The 5,551-nt window shown below is 34.9% G+C and overlaps 1 pseudogene; it reads right to left on the bottom strand.

The window, feature by feature from the left end:
- Positions 1-3,628, bottom strand: part of LOC101310630 — a 7,818-nt pseudogene extending 4,190 nt beyond the window's left edge.
- Between the last annotated feature and the right edge of the window lie 1,923 nt (positions 3,629-5,551).

Genomic DNA, 5,551 nt, shown 5'->3' with positions numbered 1-5,551 from the left:
GAGAGAGAGAGAACGAAACTAGAATGAATAAAAAATATGTGATATTAGAGAGAATGGTAGAATGGTCATGTAAAAAGTGTGAAAATACACTTTTTTATCATTTAAGATGTTATGAGGTGACTATTTTATCATGTAACATGTTTTAATGGTGTACCTTTTTATCAAGTGGAACATTTGAATACTATTTTATCATTTGTACCTTTAAATGGTAGTTTAGTGTTATATGTCTAAAAAGTTTTATTTGAATTGCTCCACATGCATCTAACGTGGGGGATTTTTTTTTTTTTTGTAAATAATGCTTCATCAAACATGGGATGAAACTACAACACGTTTTTTTTTCTCCTCATCATTTTTTTTCTCCTTTGAATTTCAATAGTGTTTTATAATCAAGCCCAGAGTAATTTTATTTTTATTTCTTAAAGATCTTTTTGCTACCTTGGTTTTTTAGGCAATTAAAAAAAATGTTTCACCATGACACCTAAGAGAGTGCCTGACTTTTTAATAGTAGAGATATAGTGAAGGATTGTGTTATTTAACACACCCAAATCTCTATTGAGTCTATTCACACACTCATTCAAAGAATAAAATATCTGGAGGGGTGTGTGAATAGAGATTTTGAGTGTTAATAACAAACGCCCTAGAAAATATTGTATATACTATAGGGAGCCTTTTTAGTGAGGACCTTTAAGTTGAGGACTTGGTGAGGACTTTTCGGCTTATCCCATCTTTCGAGGTTATATCCATATCTTGACCGTTCAGTTTATAGGTATTTATGAGTAGATCATTTTTTCAAATTTTCAGCTATATTGAAAATTTTTAAGGCATTCATAAGTATGATTTATCAATTATGAACTTGAACGGTTCATATTAGACAGATTTGGTTCGTCCATTAATTTGATCTAGTTTGTTATCTTAACGAACACCAATTTAGGTGAAAATTTGTAGAAATGATCTACTCATATAAACCTAAAAACTGAATGGATGAGATGTCAAAATGTGATCGAAAATTGGGTCTTTTAAACCATAAATCGAAAAGTCTTCACCAAGTCCTCAACTCAAGGGTCCTCACTAGAAGGGCTTCCATATACTATATATCAGGGCCCTTCTAATGAGAGATCCTTTTTTTTGTTAATTTCTAGGGATAGGCCCACACCATTAGATTTGTTTTTTAATGGGTTTGGATAACTGAGATTAAAACAAAAAACTTAACACTGATGTCAAACCTACACCGTTCAAAATCATTAAAAATAAATCTCTCATTTGGTCTGTCCTGTAATGTTTTACAATTTCATTTTATAAAAACTGTTTTATAAAATGAAAACAGATAATTAAATTATGTATTTTTAGGATTTAAATATGTGTCTGGTAGCATACTTGTAGAAGAGTTTTACAAAACTGGAAAGTAAAAACATGTTCAGTTGTCCTAAAACTCCTATGGAATCTTTTCATCTACGACCCAATTATGGTGAAGTTTATCTCGATCAAGTATCACCTATCAATCTAATCATTTATTGCAGGCCAACTTCTTGCTTTTGTTTTTCTCATCCATCTTCAATTTCTTCAAGACTTATGAACTGAATGGAAGCGGCAATAAACTGAATTGAATCGACAATGAACCCATTTGGGTATGAATATTTCTGAGGGTAATTCTTTCAATTTCAAATTGAGTCTATATAAATTCTAAAGAATCTAGCTTCTAGGTATGAAGTATCCAATTTTCAATAGAAAAATCAATCTCATGATGTTGATGATATCAAAATCAAACTGTTGTTTATAGCTCTCTCATTTCAGAAACTATCCATATCATATCAATTCATGTTCTTGATTATCAAAAAAAAAAATTAATTCATGATCTTAGGTGCGATAGTGTTAATGGTGATATGCCTATGCAAGAAGTGATATATGTGTTCGACGAGATCCAGTTAAGGAATTCTAGTTTTGATGTTTAGTTGTTTAGGTTTGGTATGAAAACTAATTCTTGAAAACAAGGAAAACATGTAGAGACGTTTTCCAAATTTTTTGCCTAATTCTGAATTCGTATTCCAAAAATTGTTTTTCTTGTTTTTAGAAAATGTTAACCGAACGCAAATTATGATCGTTTTTGTTTTTGAAATATAGAAAACTGTTTTGTAAAACTATACCAAACGACACCTTAACGATCACCAAATTTTTAAAAAATTTGCATAAGTGATCTACTCATATAGCCCAACAAACTGAAAAGTGGAGATTTGATTTTATGATTGAAAAGTTCGTCAAATAATCTATCCCTAAAAATGAACAAAAAAAAAAGATCTCTCATTGGAAGGGTCCTACATATATATATCATATATGGATAGATATATAAATAGAATTAGTTAATTAGACACTTACTTGAATCCGTTTGGTGTGGTTGGCCAAAACCTAGGATTTCTGTATTGGGATGGATAGACGGTGAGAAATAATGCGTCGGACCAGTCCATGGTTTGCCCCTCAGAGAGCGCATAGGCTTGCCCATACCCTTGAAACTCATCTGATGGCATTTCGATTTTATTCTTTTCCTCTAACGGAAGATCGAAGAACTTCGCCGCACCATCCTTCATTTCCTGCAACACTTGTGCTGCTATTCCGTGTTTTACCAGCTGTGCAAGTTATTATAACAATGTGCATTAACATTTTGAACAAGATCCATTCTAAAAGAGAAAATTGAACAAGATGGAACAAGATCGAATAGGCCTAGTTTGGTAATGAGGTATATAAACTCGACTTTAAAATAACTCAGTTGAAAAAATAATCTGCTGTCAAAAATCTGGGTATAGTGTTTGGTAAATCATATATTTGAAAGTATTGAGGTGAAAATAAGTACTGCTACAGTGAACATAGAATTTCAAAAATAGACATGGATCTTTTGACTCATCTGGATCCTTTGTTCTTCTCATCGAATTACGAAGTGTATGCAATTCGATGGAAACCTCGATCACCTTACGATCAATTACAGGTCTATATATAAAATAATATGATACAGTAATCTATCAAAGAAGAAGTGAATAGCTGTGAAGAGAGAGGTACGAAGGCAAGGGGATGAGGAGCTGCAAAAGAAGGCAAAAAAACGAAAGAAACCCAGAAGAAGAGAACGAGAATTAATTCCGAGGGGTTTGACTTTTGAATTTCAGTGGGGATGTTTCTGGAATTTCATGAAGGTACAGGCTATTTGATTCATGTTCACAAAACGCTGAATAGGAAAAAGCAGGTCCTCCGCTGCTTTTGATTTTTGCGGTTTCCGGCCGCAATCGTTAAAAGAACGCAGATATGAAATGCTTACCAAACGGGCTATCAATCATAAATGGGTGAGAAAAAGCAGGATTATTTAACCCAAAAACGCAATCCCAAACTGAGCCAAGTACGAGCATAAGAGTATTTTTACCAGAAAGAACCCCCATTCCTCGCAAGCTTTGTCCAGCTTGTTAAGCTCCTCCTTGTGCCCAGCTACGAGCAGAGAGAAATCAATGATAGGAATCTCAGAAGAAAGATCATGATTTGTGTCCGCACTCTTTGGCTCGTCTCCTTCGTTTGTTACTACAAGGAAATTTTCAGGGATTTGAAAAGGGTCGTCCCTCGCAATTTCTTGAACATTTGGAGGTCTTAAACGCATGTTTCTTTCTTGTTCCAGGTTGGTATGTTTCAAAGGATCGAGGAGACTACTAGCAGGGGAGCTGTAAGGGTTAAGTTGGAATGGTTCGGTGAGAGCGAGCTGAAACTAACCTATTTTGTTCTCTCAGTAATGCATCATATGCATGTTTAAACGTACCTTAATTCCAAATACAAGTAAATATGGGTGATTTATCTTCTGTCGGCCATGCATCTGCAATAAGCGGACAATATTGTTCTTCGGGTCAATTTCAATAAGATAGCTACAGTATGATCGATCAGCCTCTCTCGAATGCGCAACATCAGGCCAGGGCAGTGAATGGGACAGATGAGACCCTAATTAAGTTGCAGGACCAGGCACTCGGAAAACAATCGCCCTTCACTGAACGAGCAATGTGAGTAAGTGATGATGCGATTTACGTGTTTTGCAAGGTATGATATTTACTGATAGAATAAGTGTAAGGCATAAAACGTTGATTATTACCCCTTAATTAAGAAACACACAAATAACACCTTTACTAATTTGGGACGAAAAATTTCATGCAGAGACAACTTGAGTGGAATATTTGGAGACAACTGAATGATCGAAATGGAGAATGAAAGAATCGGTAAGGGAATAATTCCCTTAACCCATGTCACCCTCTTTATCGATCAAGTTAATTAAATATTCAAGAATCAGTTCTTGATAATGAGTTGAGATTTTGATAGTCTTATAAGTTAGTACATGTACATATGAATAATTTTCCCAAGAATCATTTTGATTCATTTAGGTATTATGAAACGCATGAATATTTTTACGTTGTAATCATGTCATCACATTCTTAGTAAACTTCCCCTACAGTTTTTCTGACAGATTCTGAGGCTAGCTAGATTACTTCTGTTTCATGCACATTTTTTTTATTTTTCTTTTGATGATGCGCGCGATATTAGATGCCGGATCTGTTATTCGTTTCTAGTATTATTACATAGTACATGTAGATGGTAAAGAGGGAACTATTCTTGGCCTCATTTTGATTTTTCAACCACCACCACACCAAAAGTCTTGAAGATGTTCATTACCTTGCTGAAGTGCATACGCAGTAGGTCTCTTGTGGCCATGATGTTTAAACACACTACGGCCATCTCTGTCGTGGTGAAATATCCTCCACTGACATGGTAGGAACACACAGTGCTGAGCCAGGATGAGAATGTCACATGGGCTAATTGTAGCATACAAAAAAATTTATTCAACGATGCGAGAAATTTTGGTTAATTAATAAAGGACACACATACATAGGGGGGACGTAGTAAGCCTTACCCTTAAACACATAATAAAAACTAACTGAACTTTACTCTACGAGACCCCAAAGCTTCAAAATCATTAATCACCATCTCATTGTCAACCGCTTCAACAAATTCATTTACAAAAATATATATATGTCTGTGAAAGTATACCCACAGAAACAAACATCTAGTTAACTGAATTCTATTCCCTATTGAATTATATTCCCTAATTTAGTAAAACAACAATCAAAACTTAGGCAAAGAACAAGTCAAACAACAATTAAAATTTAGTAATCTCTATTTCCTAATGAATTCTATAGTTTGATTCAAAGTTTAGGCAAAGAGACATACCTGAGGATTGAGGAAGACAAGAAGTAGGGATCGGGGACTGCCGGACTGGGAATCTGGGATGGACATCGACAGGAGCGACGACCAAGGGTTGAAGGGCAACGGGCGGCGAGAGCGACGGCCAAGGGCCAGTCGACGATGGGCAAAGGATTTAGGGTTTTGGGCGTGGTTGTGACTCTGTGAGTTATTGAGTTAGTGATTGAGGTTTGAGAATGAGAAGTTGAGAACGATGGGATGGGTAAAAGATTTGGGTAAACTATATATATATATATATATATATATATATATATATATATATATATATAGTAGTACGTAA

Source organism: Fragaria vesca, linkage group LG6 (genome assembly GCF_000184155.1).
Source record: "Fragaria vesca subsp. vesca linkage group LG6, FraVesHawaii_1.0, whole genome shotgun sequence".
Lineage (NCBI taxonomy): Eukaryota > Viridiplantae > Streptophyta > Magnoliopsida > Rosales > Rosaceae > Fragaria > Fragaria vesca.
This window is presented reverse-complemented; position numbering and strand designations above follow the sequence as displayed.